This window comes from Carlito syrichta, unplaced genomic scaffold, assembly GCF_000164805.1.
Source record: "Carlito syrichta isolate Samal-C Ts95f unplaced genomic scaffold, Tarsius_syrichta-2.0.1 Scaffold305166, whole genome shotgun sequence".
NCBI classification, from domain to species: Eukaryota; Metazoa; Chordata; class Mammalia; order Primates; family Tarsiidae; genus Carlito; species Carlito syrichta.
In genome coordinates this window covers 48,857-68,855 of record NW_007249262.1, presented here as the reverse complement: position 1 = coordinate 68,855, position 19,999 = coordinate 48,857, and the positions used below count along the sequence as shown (strand labels likewise).

The 19,999-nt window shown below is 37.7% G+C and overlaps 1 pseudogene; it reads right to left on the bottom strand.

Moving 5' to 3' along the window:
* Nucleotides 1-872: 872 nt before the first annotated feature.
* LOC110595913 lies at nt 873-2,300 on the bottom strand (annotated as a pseudogene).
* Nucleotides 2,301-19,999: the final 17,699 nt, after the last annotated feature.

Genomic DNA, 19,999 nt, shown 5'->3' with positions numbered 1-19,999 from the left:
ACACTGGATCTAGGAGAGAATGAGGTGGGGAAGGTCAGTGTGAATGGAGCAGTGACCATCACTTGGTGAACACCTGATAATAGGTGTGTCTAACAGAGATAGGCACGAGAATGTTCTCGGCACCACTATTTGCAAATGCAAAAATATATATACTCACATTAAGTGTCCATAAACTGCACAATAGATTAATAAATTGTGATAGAGTCATTTACTGGAATACTGAATAGCACTTACAGTAAATGAAAAAGTATTACTTTCATTAATATGTAGACATTGCAAAAATATAATGAGCAAAAAGAAAGCAGCTGGAAAAAGATTTTTTCAATAGGATAACTTTTATATAGTTTTAATTTGTAAAACAATATCTTTGCCGTTTTACATTTACATACATATGCAACAAAAGTACAAAGACATGTACAAAAAATGTGGGATAGTGAATAACTTTTAGAAGGATTCAGAAGAGGAAAAAATTTGAGAGAAACACATGTAAATGTTGATGTATGTCTACAGTATTTTATTTCTTAAAAAATATCTAATGTAAAGCATGGCAGGTGGTGAAGATTTCACAAAGTTGGCTGGTAGATACATGGATATTCTTCCTATTATTTTTCCTACAGCTTTGTATTCTTGGAATGTTTTATAGTTTAAAACCAAGTCTCTTAACTGTTAATTTAAGTGATTAGCCTCCAGAAGTGACATCTCACTAAGCTAAACTTAAAACAAGATCATATAAAAGATCATATAAAATAAGATCATAAATCCAACTCTAACTAACTGTTTATATATATATGTATATACATATATATATACATATATATATAATTTTTTTTTCATTTTGGCAGTTTTAAATGGAAGTTGTATATAAGATTACTTTATTCCTGCATCTTCTCAATGGTTTCTTCCTTGTATTTTCCCCTTGCCTTTTCTACTTGGTGAGATTTGACTTTCTGTACAAGGATCTTTTGGCGGTCTTTGTCCAATTTTAGCCTAGTGATAACCATCTTGCTGGGGTGAATGCCCACATGGACGGTTGTGCCATTAGCCTTTTCTCACTGCACCTGTTCAATGTAGGTGGCATATTTCTTCCTGTAAACATGGACTACTTTGCCAATTTGCTGACCATTATAGTATCTTCATACAACCTCAATTTCATCATCCTTTCGGATGGGCATGACTTGAACATGGCACTTCTATCTCAGCTCTTTGGAGAGAGAGGAGGGCACATTAAAATGCCTTTTGCGGTTCTTGCTTCCGTCTGAAATCACAAAGGGATTGACTTCATTTTGGCTGCTGTTGCTTCGGTGATGGCTGCAAAAGGGTTTCTGTATATTTTATCAAGATGATGTATTCCAATAAATACTTTAAAATATGGGGATCAATTTTAGGCAAAATTAAAGAATTCTAACAACATAGCATTGGAACATTCAGGGAGATACAAGATAAGTGTCTACCATACTCTGTTAAGATAAAAAATAAGAAACTCTAAAATATACATAGAGTTATTGGCAAAGAAAGAAATTTTTGTATTGGATAGATTTGCTTTTATCAGAATTAGAACTAGCTCTCGTCTGGTTGATTATAAGCCGGGCTCAGTGGCTCAGTATGCAATTCCAGCACTTTGGGAGACTGAGGTGAGTGGATTGCCTGAGTTTGCGGGTTTGAAACTAGCCCAGGCAATTTGGCGAGATCTCGTCTCTACACTAAAACAAAAATCAACCAGGCATGGTATTGCCTGCCTGTATTTTCAGCTACTTGGAAGGCTGAGGCTGAAGGATCGCCAGAGCCCACCAGGTTGACAATGCTGGTGTGGCTGTGAGTGTGCCACTGCTCTCCAGCTAAGCGACAGAGTGAGACTCCAACTAAAAAAAAAAAAAAAAGACTATAAGGCTTTAAATTTTGTATTCTTACTGATTTATTTTGCATTCTTACTGACCTCATTCCAAATGTGTTGCATAAGATAACTGAATATAAATACATATGTACCTATATTTTCTATATATATGAATATTAACACAAACACACAGATACCTAAATATATAAAGAGTATGACAGTGTTTGTCTGGAGAGGAGGAAGTGACAGACTGAACTGAGATTAGAAAAAAATTCCGTTCTGAAATGATAAAAGTATATCAATATGTGACAGAGACAAAATACCAGAACAACAAAGCAAATCCTTGCCTTTGCCTTCCCTTCCTTCAAAGGGAAAGAAGCGTTTGCCAGTTGAACAGCCTTCCTACCTGACCTTTTGCCACAACGGTCACTGGGCTGCAGAAGTCATCATCTATGTGGTTACAAGTCATTCTGTGAGTTCACTAAATTGAGGATGTCAGAGGATTCGCATGTGACATTTCAGGCTGAGTTCATCCACACCCACATCCAATTTCTTAGGGTTTTAGAATCCTTCCTGAAAGAAAACAGGAAGACAGTGATAGGGAAGGTGGCAGTGGTTCAGAGCTCTGCTCTGTTCCTCAGGCAAAGGCTGGGTTCCTTGAAGGTCGAGCTGCACCCCGGGACATCTAGAACTGTAGGGAAAGGCTACTCACACCAGAGTCAGAAACATGGGTCCAACATGTTTTCTGATCTTGGACCTTGGAAAGACATTTACTTTTTTCCCCTTATTTATTGTCTGTCTCTCACCCCTATAGGGTAAGCTCCTGAGAACAGGGATAGTTTCTGATACCTTGTTGGCTGCTCAATAAATATTTGTTGAGTGAATGAATGTATTTAAATAGTCAACCCATGCCACCAAAACACTACAAAGATAACAGACCCTTGTCACCAAAAATTGCCTAAGTCTTACGTTTAAAGGACAAAAATTAGGAATTATGTGTGGAGCTATAGACACAAAGACTCCTATTCTTGGATCAAATGTTAGCCACACAGAAAACGTCTTTCCCAAGATGGAGAGTTGTCAGAAGCCATGAAAGGAGTGAAAAAGCACACATCACTACTTCAACATTCAAAGGTAACACAGCTCTGCTGTGATTTCACCTTTTCACAAGTTCCCAATGAATAGTGGAGAAGTTGGCAAAATAGGGATTTGGAGAGTGGGAGAACATCATATCAATATATCATATTCAAGGCTCTTACAAATTTTACTTTCTTTGGGGTAATTCAATCTTTTAAGTAAATATTTTGTCTTTCAAAAATCCTCCCTCTTTCTCATCTCTTCCAACATGGCGTCTGCCTTTGTGGTAGGGCTTACTCGACTTAATGGTGAGGTGGGAAAGGGTTTTGCGATATTGAATGCAGGTCTAATCCATCATCTGGTCTACCATGATCACTACTGCGAGGTTGTTCGCCAAAGACCTCTTTTTTCAAGGTGCATGCAGTCTGTCTATTGCAGATTGAAGTTCATGGACCCAGCCGCCTACTTTCATTCAAAAAATTACTGTATCCTTATTTTGGCTCACGACTACACGAGCCCCACAGATTCTTTCAGTCCCTGCACACCCCATCCTTTTCTCCATCATCCATCAGGAGACAGAGACGCAGGCTCTCCAACCTCCCACAGATAGGCCATGGGGAGCAGGCCCTGACTTAGGCTCAACTATCCACCCACCTCTCTCATCAGGACTGTACTGGTTTTCCCACAGCAAGTTGGAGGTGGCTCCAAGACACTTCACCACTTCTCCCAGATGCTTATGATCCACACCCACCACCTTCCAAATCTGATCTTTCACAGGCCTTCCCTCCCTCATTCCATCAAGCTTGTAAGGATAAAACTATCCTCCTGTCCTACATACCAGAAAGTGTCCTTTATTCCTGACTTAGCAAAACCTTGACATTCAAGCCCACCAGACCTAGTTTTTAGTATATTAATGGAAGCTCTAAAAATTTAGAAATTTCCTTCTCTCTCTACAAAGCCTAACGGTGGGGCATCACTGTTTCACTATCAAATAGAGATGCTAAAAATCGAAACTCGTTTGTGTATATGCTGTATCAATGCTAATCTCAGCAGCAAACAAATGGTGTGTCTTCCCTGTAAGGAGGTCAGATAATGAGTTGACAAGAAGTACAGCTGCGGTGCACAAGCTGCGGAGTCAGAAGCAGCTGAATAAGTCCAGTGTCAGAGGAGCGGACAGTCAAGATTTACTGTAGACTTGGATTATCATGACTGACAGAGCTAATTAGAAGAGGAAGACAAAGTGACCACCGTGGCTATACTTAGGAAGCACAGTCAAATTGTGATTTCATATTAGAGTTGTCGGAGTGACCCTGGGAAACCCAGTAATGCAGACATGATTCACACCAGGGTCGGAGTGACCCTGGGAAACCAAGTAATGTAGACATGATTCACACCAGGGTCGGAGTGACCCTGGGAAACCAAGTAATGCAGACATGATTCATCGAATTTCCAACTATGATGTTTTTAGTAAATAGGAATAAGTAACTCCTTCACCTCAGTTGGGGGACATTCATGATGCCAGCCCAGACTGTAGTTCCTGCTAGGACCTTGAGTGTTTCTCCTAATCTGCTTCCAGTGTGAAGAAGCTTATAGTGCTACCAGCTAGAGCCTCATCTTATGGTTCTTCATGCTGCCTTTCATCGTGGTACAGAATCCTTAACAGCACGTGACTGCCCAGAACTTTGGGAGCATAGAAACAGATGCAATTATTTTGACCGTGACACAGAAAACTTACTACCTGATGGCCCTTCACAGTCAGCCAGGAAAATGAATATTCAATGAACACTCCATATTCCTTCTCCATAATAAATATATCCTTCAGCATGAGGAGGAAATGGAATTTTGATGGATTTCTGGGATCCCTTTTTTACAAAAGTTCCACACTCTTGGGAACTTGGATTTAGTACAAGTACATTTGAACAAAGACTTACTGAGCCAATTTTGGAGGAAAAATGTTTTGATGTCTGAAGAGGAGTTCTAAAAAGCAGATTTATTGGGGTGAAGACCTAGAAAAGAAAATGAGACTAGGTGGTGGTGGAAACAGCTGCTTTGTCATATGGAAAAGAAATGGTTAAAGAGTATTCTTAGGACATTGCATGTGTATTGAGGAAGGTAATTTCATCATTAGTCTTCTCTCTGTCTTCAAGAGTTCTGAAGGCAGAGTTCTCGCTCAGTGTGTGTGTATGAGCATGTGATTGTGTGTGTGACTGTGTATGTGTTTGTGTGTGTTTTGAATATAACTCAGTGCTGCTGTCAACACCAAAGTGACCACCTTATTCATGTTATGTGCAATATATTAAAGGTATATATTTAATAAAATTTTCTATTCTGCGTTTTTTTCACTTTTTATCTTATTCATTTGATATTATTATTTTGTTGCTTTATTAAATAATTTTAGAGCTAGTATAATTATAAAATGTATCTGGTCCTATATTATTATTTACTGATAAGGAAATTGAAGACTAGTAAGGTTTAGAAGCTCCCAATATAAGTCAGCTAGTGAGTGAGGCAGTAAGAAACAGACATAGGTCAAGAGTCAAGGTGCTTAATTCCTATTCCAGAGCAATTTTCTCTGTGGAAGAAAAACTGTCTCAAACCTGTGTGAAAGCCAAACTTTTCTTCCTTTGGGGAAGAAATTAACATTTCTGGCAAAATGCTTAAGCAAATTTCTTGTGAAGTTTAATTAAAATCTTGTTATGGGACACTATTTCCTTCTCACACAGCTGCCAGTCAGGAGTGACCTTTAACCAGACTTTTTTTTCATTTATATCTAACCCAGTGACTCCCAAATTTTACTGCACATTAGAATCACCCAGAGACATATTCCAATTCTCAATGTTCAGCTCAAAACCTGTACCAGTTAAACTAGAATGTATGAGGATGGGAGCCAGTCAACAGTGTCCAAAGTCTTCTCACACTCCTCTTCTAGATGAGCCCTGCTGCAGCAACGTATAAAAAGAACTGATGCAGCCTAACCATGATTAACACCCCCACCTCTCTTTCCCTCCCCATTGCTCTCTCTCTCTCTCTCCTCCTCCCCATTCTGTTTCTCTCTCCCCTCCTCCACTCTCTCTCTGTCTCTCTCCACTCCCCCCCGAGTCTCTCTCTCTTTCTCTTCCTCTCTCTCTCCCCTCCCCACTCTCGTCTCTCTTTTTCTCTCTCTTCTCTCTCACTCTCTCACTCTCTGGCTCTCTCTCTCACTCTCTTTTTCCCACAAATGACCCTAATAAGAATACATCTTGAAATTAGTGTGCCAGAGACTTTTTCTTTTGCATGAATTAACTCTTTTTCTAAATGTCCCTCTATTAACTTACAAAGTTAAATGATATGCCTAGAAACTTTAAAAAATAATACTGTCAAAAGACAAAAATATATTCTTCAAAGTCTTTATATTTACATTAGGAAAATCTAAGGTAATTTAATTACTTAAGATAAATAAAATCACAACAAACAATTAATGTTCAGAAAAATAGTCTTTGATTAACAGCAAATAACTAAGCACTTTACGTTTTTACCATGACTGCAGCAGCACTTGCTTGCTCTTTAGTATGCAATTACTGAACTGCTAATGCTTTTACGGGCTCTAATCACTGTCTCTGTCCTCTTCCCATCCATAGCTACAGCTCTAATCGAGTTTAGTAAGGAAGCGCCTCATGCAGTTTTCCATCATAGATTGACGAGTCAGTTTCCTGGCTTCCTAAACAGCTCATTGCAGAACTATAATCCTAGAATGCTAGAAAACTGCAATACCTTAATTATTGAACATTTGACTTTTCTATCAGTTTAGCTATTTTTCTAAAATTTCACTATTTATTCACTAACTTGTAAGATTAAATCTATATGAAGACAAGGCATGGTGGCTCATGCCTGCAATCCCAGCACTGAGAGTTAAAGGCCAGCCTAAGCAATATAGGCTTAGGCTATAAGATCCAGTTTCTATAAAAAATAAAAAATTAGCCAAGTGTGGTGGTATGAGCCTGTAGTCTAAGCTACTTGGGAGGTTGAGGCAGGAAGATTGTTTGAGCTCAGCAGTGAACCATGAGGCTGCAGTGAACCATGATTGCACCACTGCACTCCAGCCTGAACAACAAAGTGAGACTCTGACTCGGAAAAAAAAAAAAGGAAAGCAGCCAAAACTAATATTGTAGATACGAGAGAGAGAGAGAGATTTATTAAAATTTCTATGTACCAGGCTCTAACTGAGCACTTTATACATATCTTATTTAATCTTCACAAAAATTCTAAGGCACATTTTTATTTTACAGTGAGGTAAATGGAGACTCTGGGAGATAAAGTAACATGTCTAAGGCAGCCAGGTTGGGAAGTGACAGTCAAGATTAAAACTGTCCAACAATTAAAAAAAAAGAAATACCACCAGATTTGTTGTTGCTGTTAAATCCAAGTCTATTAACTTGTCAGGGAAAGAAACATAGACCAATGAAGAAATTCATTGAGTAGCTAGTTGATTGAAAGAAAGAGCTAGGGATTTTAATTACTAGTAAATAAGTAGGTTGCAGTATTTATGCTAGTTAAATATTGAAAACTAGCCCTCTGGATAGAATCAAATAAATACATATTATCTATAAACAGTTTGTTAAAACAAATTCCACTTCCCTCAAAAGACTTGTATCTAGAATTTATATTTTTAAAAACTCAAACTCAATAATCAGAAATAACTTGGTTTTTAAAAATTAGGTGATAGCTGGGCGCAGTGACTCACACCTGTAATCCCAGCACTTTGGGAGGCCAAAGCAAGAGGATTGCCTGAGCTCAAGTGTTCAAGACCAGCCTGGGCAACATGGTAGAACCTGTCTCTAGAATAAATCAAGAAATTAGCTGGGCGTGGTGGTGCACTCCTATAGTCCCAACTGCTTGGAAGGCTGAGATGGAAGGATCAACTAAGCCCAGCAAGGTTGAGGCTATAGCAGCCGTGATTGTGTCACTGCACTCCAGGTTGGGTGACAGAGTGGGACTCCAACTCAAAAACAAAACAAAACAATTAGGCAAAAGATTTAAACCAAAACTTCACTAAAGCAAATATACAAATGGCAAATAAGTTCATGATAATATGCTCAACATCATTAGTCTTTAGGGAAATGCAAATTAAAACCATAGTTAGATGTCACTGCAAACCAATTAGAGTGACTAAAGCTTAAAACAGACAACACCAAGTGCTTGCAGGACACAGAGCAAATGAAACCCTTAGATGCTGCAGGAGGAGGGGGTGGTGCAGGTGGGAGGTGCTAAATGAGACAGATGTTTTCGAAAACAGTTTGGCAGCTTCTTAAAAAATTAAACATACACCTATCACGTGATCCAGCAATTTAACTTCATTTATTTTACAAAAGAAATAAAAACGTATTTCACACAAAAACCATATATGAATATTTATAACAGCTTTCTTCATAACCTCCCAAACCAGAGGGGAGGGGGAGGGGAAATGAGACAAATCCTCATTAGGTTAATGGATAACAATGTGTGTTACATGAAAAAGTCAGTTTTGAAGACTGTGTACCGTATGGTTTCATATCAATGACATTTGAGAAGAAGCAAAAATAAAGAGATAGAAAGCAAACATATCAGTAGTCACTAAGGGTTAAAGGTAAGGAGAGAATTTGACTCAAAAGGTCAGCAACAGGAAATTAGGGGGCTATGGACTTGTTCTGTGTCCTGATTGTGGTGGTGATTACACAAAGCTGTCAAAGAGTCAAAACTCACAAATACATACATGTACACACAGAGATAATTTTATGACATGCTAGTATTTTTTGAATAAAAGGAAATCTTTAATCAGAAAGGTAGAAATTCCATTGTTCATTCATCGGGAAAGTCTTCATTTAGGTCTACTAGGGATATAGTGTGCTGGGATACGGTTAATTGGAATCAACTGTGATAACACCAACATTTGGTGTTCTTATCTCCTAGGAAAGTGCTGCTATAAGCTTCAAAAAAAAATTATTTTTCCAGTCCCTCTTCTTGGTGTCTCTTCTCCTCAAGACAACAAAATGAACACACAAAAGACATTGCAAGTCATCCAATTTTAGAGTCTATACCACCACACTGGTTTTGAGTGTCAGTCTCATAAAGTTCCAATGTGTTTATTCAAGTGTTGATTTTGAGTGTCAGTCTCTGAAAATTCCATTGTGTTTATTCAAGTTACTTGAGTGTCCTTTGATGTAGAATTATCTGGAACCTGCAGGATTATGGATGCTCAAAAGCACATGAGGCCCTATAACAGTATACTGACAACAGCAACAACTAGACACTGCATAACAAATGCTAATAAAGCACCCCTTAAACAGTTGTTTATTTGGGCAAGTCCAAAACAAGTGCCATATCCAGTGGGTTGATTTTCCTCACCCTATACCATCAGCTGGCTTGTTCTTGAGTTATATGTAAGAATCCAAATGCAATGGGCGTTGTTAGCCATCACACAAATGCTACCTTAGTCAATGAGTAAAAGGGCTGAAGTGATTCTATTGTCTAGCTCTTTTGCAACAAGAAAGCTAAAGCTTTTTTGTTGAGTCTGTGCAGCACATGTGGTCTACACAGTTTCATTTGCCATTAGTGATGTTGTAAAGTTAGTTTTAAATGCAGCATCCAGGGACCTCAAGCCAAGGGAAAAATCTGTGCTTTAAGCAATGGAAAATATCTCCAACCTTTCCCTGGAGATTGTTATGTTGACAGGAAGCTAGATGAGAGAATAATTCATTGTAGACATTACCAATACAGAAATATCAAAACCCAAAGTGGTATATAAATTCTTCCTGCATGTACCTTCCTTTGTTTCTCCAAGGTCTGCGAAGTTAGGTGATGTTACCATAGTTTATGTATGCCACATCACATGCACACAGCCTGGAATTTTGGTAAGTTCTGTCAGTATACTCCTTTGGTATCTTAAGTTAGAACAGAAAGTATAGCTACTCCAAGCAGTGAGAAAAATTTTCCTTGATCAATTTGTTGAGTGAAAAAGTGTGGTTATTTCCTGTGATGAGGTGCCACTGGCAGTATTTTACAATATATGGATACAGAAAGATCTGTCATCTTTTATAGGAGATATGCATGACATAATTATAAGGATTCAAGTAACAGTAAAAATATGTTTTAAAATGTTTTGATCATTATAATTATTTTTGTTTTTTCACAAAACCAGAGGCCAAATATTATTAACATGGATGGTATAATTTGTAAAGATAAGGTTATTAATTATGGGATAATCAGAAACAAAAAGTTAATTTCCGTGAATGAATCTTATAATTGCAATTAGCAATATCTTTAGCAAAACAACCTAATAAATAGAAACCTCCCTGGTATTCCAGAGGAATGACAACCTCAAGTTAATTAAACTTCCTGATCAATCCAACAAACAATTGCCTATATAAAAAGTCTTTCCTAGAATTAGGAAGGTCAGAAAAATAAGAGATACAAATTTCCATTATTAAAAATAATTAATAAATTAAATGCAAACAAGTAGTCCTAGCCATAGGCATTGATCTAAAGATCAGATGATCTGTTTTAGATTAATCAGAGTAAAGTATACGTGAATTAAACCTTATCACTAAGGGGAGAATCTTTGAAATAGCTAATCATTCTCTTGGAGGAGAAAGAAAACATGAACAAATTGTAAAAGTGAAAACGATGAAAACTACAGACTGGACATCGTCAACACTGCCCGGTACAGGACTCAAAAGGGCTGAGCCATGGCACACCGGGCAAGGACTCACATCAAGGCAAGTTAATGGGACTCCTGAGGGAGGATTGTCAAGAAAAATTTCCAAGGTCAAAACGTGTGGAGGTCCAGCCTCCGTAGAGCAGGACCTGAGGTGGGGGGAGGGAATGAGAAAAGAAAGACAAAGAACGGCAGGATTGGGCAAGTTTATTCTTACAGCATGTTTTCTTATATAGAGCAAAACTACATAAACAAGAGGTATTTTAATGCCAGCCTCCGCTGGGAAAACGTTAATGTTCAGGACTTTCCCTGGCAAGCTTACTATAGCACTAACATCTTTGTTTTCTGAGAGTCTACGTAAAACTGTTAACATCTGTGTTCTTTGAAGTTCTGAGTAAAGTTATTATCGAAGCAGGCTACATCCAGCCTACGCAGACTAGAGGTCACACCACCTGAATTCTACTAAATCAACATTCCCAGGGGCAAACACGGAGAGAAGAAAACACTGGCCAAGCTTCTGTTGGAATCAAGCCAGAAACACAAGGGCTTTGTCAAGCTTATGTCCTTGTTTCCTACAAAAATGAAGAGGTCATCTTAGTTCTTCTGTCTGGCCATTGGTCAAGAAGTGCAGCAGGAATCGGAACTACCACGACCCAAAAGTCCCATGTGGAGACCAGGCAAGAGAAGCTGGAGGCCAGCAACATGCGCCAGGTTAGACGCAGAGCTGGGGGCAGCCGCTCGGGTGCCGAGTATGGTTGGTCCAGAATGAATCTCAGAATGAAGGTCTTTTGCTAGCGTACCCTTGATATGTAGACCACACAATCAATCACCCAAGCTAGGACCCTTTAAGAGAAGCAGGGCATTAAAAATAGTTTCAAATAAGAAAGTAGAGAGGGGAGTTAGGGTTTAGAAATTACCTATGGAAGCCGGGCTCGGTGGCTCAGCCTGTCATCCGGCGCCTTTGGGAGGCCGAGGTGAGTGGATCGCCTGAGCCCGTGGGTTCGAGACCCCCCGGGGCAGCGAGACCTCATCTCTACATAAATCAAAAAATCAGCCGGGCGTGGTGGCGCATGCCTGTAATCCCGGCTACTCGGAAGGCGGAGGCGGAAGGATGGCCGGAGCCCAGCGGGTCGAGGCTGCGGTGGCCGGGAGCGGCCACTGCCCTCCAGTCTGGGCGACCGAGTGAGACTCCGACTCAAAAAAAAAAAAAAAGAAATGACCTATGGAGTACGATGTTCACTGTCTGGGGAACCGGCCACCTGAGACCCAGTCCCCACCACTACACAATATGTCCATGTAACAAACATGTGTGTGTACCCCTTGAAACTAAAATTAAAAGAATAATAATAATTGCCTGATTTTTTTGAAATCTTATTGATCAACAAGTTATTTGCACTGTATTGTGTAGACCACTTAAATAATGGTTCTTTAGTACTACTCAAATAATATTTTTGGAAAAAAAACTTTCTAAAAAACAAAAAATAACACATATTTATGTATGCTAAACAAAATGCTTAAAGCTCATATTAGCAAGACATGATTGCCTGTAGTCCCAGCTACTCAAGAGTCTGAGGCAGGAGGATCACTTGAACTCAGGAGTTGAAGGCTTCAGTGAGCTTTGATTGTGCCACTGCACTCTAGCCTGGGCAACACAGCAAGACTCCTCTCTTAAAGGTAAATAAATAAAATGTTTCAATATTTATATTAAATAGATGAACTTAACTAAATGAAAAAATTGTCATTCTTTTAAATAGTTTTTTAAACAAAATCTTTCTCTCTTGTACCATGTCCTGGTATTTTCTGAAGCATTTATTTTTCTGTATCATCTTATTCTTTTTTCATTGTTTTCATAAAACTGCCTGCATTTTTCTTCAATATTTTGAAATTATTGACATCCACAATGAATACTTCTCTGTAGATCATAACATTTTAAATTAAGAATTATCTGTACAGGTGCTGAGTTGCCTGATAAACTCAGCAATTTCTGCTAAATAGAGAATATTATCAATGACAATTTCTGTACTGAATTTTGTGATTATTTCAATCCAAACATTTTCACAGGTACTGTCTTTTTGCCTCAAAAAGTGATATCTTAAGTACTTTTCTGTAACACTTTTTTTTTATAAGACAGATCTCATCAAATAAGTCATCTCTCTTTATGAGTCTTAGAGCCAAACTTGGATGCTGCAAAATTATAGTCTTTCTCAGTTTCATTCCATTCTGGCATAAAATATAAATTTATCTAATTAAAAATAGAAGCTCCATCAAAAGATTCTTCTCACAAGTCAAGATATTTCAATATGCAATTATAGAATTTCAGATTTAAATCTTATACTACATTTGAGATCATAACTTAATTTGTTCAGTTCTGTCATTGGAAAAAGTTCAATGTCATAAGATTTTTCAATAGTTATAATTTGTTACAAGTTTCAAGTGTTGATATTTTGAAAATTATGCTCTACATTGACTAAAATTTTCAACTTAATTTGATAAAACTGCAATCAAGATTTAAGACTTGTTTAGATGAAATTTCTATATCATTACAATTAAACTTAAGATGGTTTACAAATAAATTCTCCAAAGATTTAAACATTTCTAAAACATATTTGATAATAAGCAATAAAAAGAAAATAAATATGCCACCATGTTATGATACTTTTAAGAAATTCAAATTTATCTACATCACAAAAATGTGTAGTTTCCTGTTTATGTATTTAAATATTTATAAATTTTTTAAACTACAGCTTCTACTTTGGTTGGTAAAATTTCAGTTTCTTTTTGTTTGTTTTTTTTTTCCTGAGTCAGAATCACTCTGTCTCCAAGACTGGAGTGTAGTGGCATGATTGTGGCTATCGCAGATTTGACCTGCTGGTGATACTGATATGTGCCACCACACAGGCTAATTTTTTTATTTATTGCAGAGACAAGATCTCTCCATGTTGCCCAGGCTGGTCTCAAACTCCTGGGCTCAGGTAATCCTCTTGCCTCAGCCTCCCTAAATGCAGGAATTATAGTTGTGAGCCACCATAACTGGCCAGAATTTCAGCTTCTATTACATAGAATATTGCATCACAACCAATCCCAAAGAACAAGTTTTAGCTGAATGAGTTCCTTGCTTTTACTATAACCCTTTGCTCTACCAAAATATGTATGTTTATTTCCCAAAAAAAAAATGATTTTATCAACAATGTTGAATGTTTTAACTGAATTTATAACATTCATAGTTAATATAAGTTCATTTCACCTTCAACAAAATTAACTTTCCAAAGTTTTGCTTTAACTTCTGTGAATTGAATGAAAATATCAAACCTTTATAGGAATAAACAAATGATGTTCTCTTTGAAGTATCTGATAGCAGAATATTTTTAAACCATTATCACTTAACTGGTTGCAAAGTTCTACTAATGGAGCTGACACATAAACCATCAGTATTGTTTTACAGGTGTACAAGAAAACTTAAAAAGAACAAAACTAGTTTAGAAGAGTTATTATTTGACACAAATGTGCTTTCCAGAGTGGTCTACATAGATGCGTTCTGCATACTCACTTATTAAATTGTGGTCTTCAGGCATAGTCTTCAGGGAGGAACTATTCATTTTTGAAGTAGATGCTAATTTTTTTTTATTTTAGGTCTTCACATTTTCACTTTTGTCAGATTTTCATTCTGCATGTGCCCCTTCCTTATTGGTTGGCAAATGTTCGCACAAATATTTTGCGTGAGTTAACATGTGAGAATCAGAAATTACACTACTTAATTTGTCATTTTAATGAACTTTCTAGTTTTTGAGAATTAATGAAAATTTTAAAGTGTTAACAGAGCTCTAGATAGTTCCCAGAGCAGGCCGGCCCAACCTCTGTTCTCTACATATTTTTTCATATATACCTAAGTCAAAACTCCCACTTTTTTGACCCCAGTGATTGGTGATAACATCATGAATTTCTCAGGCTGTGGCATGGGCCACAGTCCAATTGACTGGTCCCTCAAAAGTCTACCTCCCACCTGTACCTGGACCTGAACTGTCCCTATGTCGTGTCCTAGTAAAATCTTTTTTTTAATCAACAAAGGCCTTTCCTTCTGTACCCAAATGGGAGGCGACAGAAACATTGCCTCCAAAAGAGTCAGGCTGCTTATCTTTCAGACTTAATTATAACACACATGAGCAAGAACTCTAGTCACTGAACAAGTATCTACATAAGACCACAGCAAAAGCTGAAAGTCTAAAGTAGAAGGTACAAACCTATGCCAGTTTATTTTGGTGTAAATATTAATGACACGATACTTCATTTAAAAATGGAGACAAATGTAAACTGGAACTGACACTCATCTTCCATGGGCTCTGTCAAACATGCCTGCTAGTCTGCAAGTAATTGTCCTACCATGACATCCACTAGTCAACTCATAGAAAGTTTCCTCACACATCCTACGAATATTGTTAAGCTCCACTCTACAAGAAAAAACTTTCTTGTTCAGAGAGCTAAACATTCTAGCAAGGCCACCCTGTAAGACAGTCCAAGGTTTATTCTGCCCTGAAATGTAAGAAGCGCCCCCAAACTTGGCTGAATGTGGTGGCTCATGCCTGTAATCCCAGCACTTTGGGAGGCTGAGCAGGAGGATTGCTTGAGCCCTGGAGTTTGAGACCAGCTTAGGCTATATAGTGAGATCGCATCTCTACAAAAAATAAAGAATTAGCCATGTGTAGTGGTGTGTGCCTGGAGTCCCAGCTACTCAAGATGCTGAGGTGAGATGATCACTTGAGCCTAGGAGTCTGAAGATGCAGTAAGCTGTGGTTACTGTGCCAATGCACTCTGACCAAATGGAGAGAAAATTCATGTTTGTGTATTAGAAAACTTACTATTGTTTAAATTGTAATTCTCCCAAGTTGGCATATAGATTCAATGAAACTCTATCAAAACTCCAGCAGCCTTTTATTGTAGTAACTGACAATCAGATCCTAAGATTTATAGGACAATGCAAAACTAGAATAGCCGAAACAATTTTGAGAAAGAAGAACAAAGTTAGAGATCTTTCACTTTTCAATGTCAAAACTTACTATAAAATTGCAGTTATCATGACTGTGATACTGGCACAAGATTGACATTTATAGATCAGTGGATCAAAATTAAGAGTCTAGAAAAAAACCTTTATATATATATGCATACAGTCAATTGATTTTTGACAAAGGTTCCATTTCTGGTGTTTTTAGTTGTAATAACTTTCTAGGCTCAGTTTCTGTTACAAATGGAATGCAGCACCTGCCATGCAACTGCTTTCCTGCTTTAAAAATACAAAACCCAAAATATTATGATCTTTTGGAAAGCTATTACAATATTCTGGATTGATCTCTAATTTAAGAATGGTTCAGGCTGGGCTCGGTGGCTCAGCCTGTAATCCCACGCTTTAGGCGGCCGAGGTGAGTGAATTGCCTGAGCCTGCAGGTTCGAGATCCTCCTGGGCAACTTGGCGAGACCTCATCTCTACAATAAATCAAAAATCAGCTGGGCATGGTAGTGCGCACCCGTAGTAGTTCCAGCTACTTGGAAGGCTGAGGCAGGAGCCTCACTGGAGCCCAGCAGGTCGAGGCTGCAGTGGCCGGGAGCAGCCACTGCACTCCAGTCTGGGCAACAGAGTGAGACTCTGACTCCAAAAAAAAAAAAAAGAATGGTTCAATATAGTCAGAGTCATTTTTCATTTTTGCTTTTAAAGTAGATATATGGTATAACATTTTAGTTCTTGTGTATATAATAGATGCTTTCTTAATACACAGTCACTTAGTCACTCACAAAAAAATTTCTCTAATCCCTTTATAAAGGAAGCTGATCTGCCCATGGCATGCTGAATGCTCGAAGTCTATAAATCTCTCACATATGCTTGTACACATCTGCTCCCATTAATTGTATCACATTTATCCAAAGTCTGCTGCTTACTTCTATATTATTATTGCAGTTACATTATTTAAATATTATCAGTGAGTGGGTAAAAATGGTGGAGTAAAAACCTCCCAAAAATCCTCTTTTTTATCAGAGTAATGAGAATATTGAAAAAATGATCAGAATCAACTTTTTCAGAGCCCTGAAAATTAACTAAAGGTTTGCAGAAATCCAGGCTGTATTCACTGGAAAAAAAATGTTGAATCTCAGTAAAAACAGAGATCTTTGTGGCATTTCTAACTTGCTCCATTCCCACCTCCCTGATCCACAGCTCTACAAAAGGTTTTAAAACCAAAAACATAAAATCAAGTCAGAAAGAAAAAAAAAAAAAAAAAACAGCCTGGAAGTCAATGGAAGGCGCAGAATGGGTTGGCACTCTTTCAAAGTCCCATTCTCAAAAACGGGCATTATTTGACCTATTTCTTGGATCCCTGGAAGATCATACAGTCTTCATTTGACCTGATTCAGAGCTCATCTTGTGCAGTCTTTTCCCCAGGAGAATTTTTCAAAAATAAGCAGAGGCAATTGCAGCTGCCTGAGATGTTGGGTAAGAGTTTCAGTTTGATGGTTTTCCACAGATTTTCTTCATCTTTTTTCATTATTTTTTTCTCTCTGACTACATAATTTCAAATGGCCTACCTTCAAAATCTCTGATTCTTCTGCTTGATGGAGTTTGCTGTTGAAACTCTCTATGGAATTTTTCAGTTCGACCATTGTGTGTTTTAGCTCCAGTATTTCTGCTTGGTTATTTTTACGGCTTCTATGCCTTTGTTAAAATTCTCATTTTGTTTACATGTTGTTTTCTTGATTTTATTTAGTTGTCTATCTGTATTCTTTTATAGCACACTCAACTTTAAGGTGATTATTTTGAAATCTTTGTCAGGCAGTTCATAAATACCCATTTATTTAGGGTTGACTATTGGTGCTTTATTTTGTTTCTTTAATGGTATCACATTTCTTTGTTTGTTCATAATCTTTGTGACCATGCTTTGTGTCTGCCCATTTGAAGAAGTAGGTACTTATTCCAGTGACTTTGCAAACTTTACAGACTAAAAAGTCCTTTCCCAGTCAGCCCATTTAGAGATTTTAGGCAAGCTGTCTGATGTGCCAAGTGGACAGGCTTTCTGCTAGATTCTTTAGGCACCCTGTTCTGGTGCTTGGGTCCATGGGATAGGGCCTAGAGTATAGGTCCACTGGGGTAGGCCTGGAGTTTAACACTACAAGATATTACCTTATACCTGTTAGAATGACTATTATGAAAAATAAAAAAGATAGTAAGTGTAGAAGATTTACAGAAAAGGTAAACTTTGTACACTGGTTATGGAAATGTAAATTAGTATAGCCATTATGGGAAACAGTGTAGAATTTTTTTTTTGAATACTAAAAACATAAGTATCATATAATCCAGCAATTCCACTACAGGGTATATAGCCAAAGGAAATCAAATCAATATGTTAAAAAGATATATACACTTCCATGTTCAAAGCAGCATTAGTCACAATAACCAATTAATAAAATCAACCTAAGTGATAAAAAAAAAATGTGTGTATATCCATGATGGAATACCATTAACCTTAAAAAAGGAAGAAATCCTGTCATTTGTGACAGCATGGGTTAACCTGGAGGACATTATGCTAAGTGAAGTAAGTTAGGCACAAAAAGAAAAATGATATCACTTATATGTAAAATCTAAAAAAGTCAAAATCATGGAAAAAGGGAGTAGAATGGTGCCTACAGGGGCTGTAGAACTTGCAAAGATGTTGGTAAAGGATACAAAATTTCAATGAGAAAGAATTATTTAAGAAAACTACTGTGCAAAATGGTGACTGCAGTTAATAATAATGTATGATATACTTGAAAATTGCTAAAAGAATAATTTTAAGTGTTCTCACACACACGTACACACACACACACACACACACACACAAATAACTGTGAAGCAATGCATATGCAGTTTGGCTTGATTTAGTCATTTCACAATTGTATAGTGTAGATATTTCAAAACATCATGTTGTGCAACAGAAATATACACAATTTGTATTTGTCTAATTTAAAAATTAATGAATCTTACATAGATGTGGGGTATACAATAGACTAACCAGAAAACTTAAAAGGAAAAGCTAGGAATGAAATATCCACAAAGAGTTTTGAAAAGCTTCAACACAGTTGGGCTCGGTGGGTCAACCTGTAATCCCACGCTTTGGGAAGCTGAGGTGAGTGGATTGCCTGAGCCCGCGGGTTCAAGACCCGCCTGGGCAAGTTGGTGAGACCTCATCTCTACAACAAATCAAAAAATTAGCCAGGCATGGTAGCGCATGCCTGTAGTTCCAGCTACTCGGAAGGCTGAGGCGGAAGGATCGCCGGAGCCCAGCAGGTCGAGGCTGCAGTGACCGGGAGCAGCCACTGCACTCCAGTCTGGGCGACAGAGTGAGACTCCAACTCAAAAAAGAAGAAGAGAAAAAGAAAAGCTTCAACATGTTCCTAGAGCTAGAAGATCATGTGCATATGTAGGTCCCCCCATTCTCTAAACTTCTGCTCTAGCTATTACTGAGCCACATCATTTAGAACTTAATTCTATGGAAGCATACATGACTTTCAATTATATGTTACTTTCATCGCCCCAACATTATATTGGCATGTAACTTTTGTAAATGTTAACACAGCACTATATGCCTGGAACTGTGCTCAGCACCCTACATGGGTATTTCTGACACCTAGACTCATTTAACCTTCATAATAAGTTAAAAATTTGTATTACTTCCATTTTATAGAGGAGAAAACTGAGGCTTAGACTACTTAAAATCCCAGCATCAAATAGCTGCTACATTGTGGAACAGGGATCAAATGCCAGTCTTTCAGCTTGAGAAGCCCCTTTTTAAACACCAAGGTATATCACCTCTAGCTTGGCCTCTGGTTTGTAGAAAGAGCAAAGGCTTTGGAGTCAAAGATGTGGCTATGCTGCTTGCTCATTTGGAGAAATCTTTTCATCCCTCCAAGTCTCGGTTTACTCCTTCTTCAAATCTGTCTGATACTTTCTATTTCATTAGGATATTATAGAAATTAAATAATAGCATGCATGGAAATGTACTTTGCATATTGAAAATCATTAATAAAAATATTCGTTCATTAGGACCCAAGTCCTCTGACATGGGTCAGAGGAAAGATAAAAAGAACTTCATGACAGAACAGAGCCAATATGACCAGCATTTGATTCTGACTTGAGCAGTTGGAATCTCTGAGACTTTGCACAAATCCTTTAATCTTTATGAGTCTTAGTTTTGGCATATATAAAATAAGGATAATACACCTCTGGGTTCTGGGGATTAACAAGAAAAGTAAACAAAACACATGAAAAATATCATGAACTCAACAAACGTCATGTCCCTTTCTACTCCTCTTTGTCACAGAGCAATGTTCCATTTGTATTCACTTTATTTTTCTACATAGCACTGTCAGCTGCAGATATAATATACTGATTTTTTAAATTTTTTATC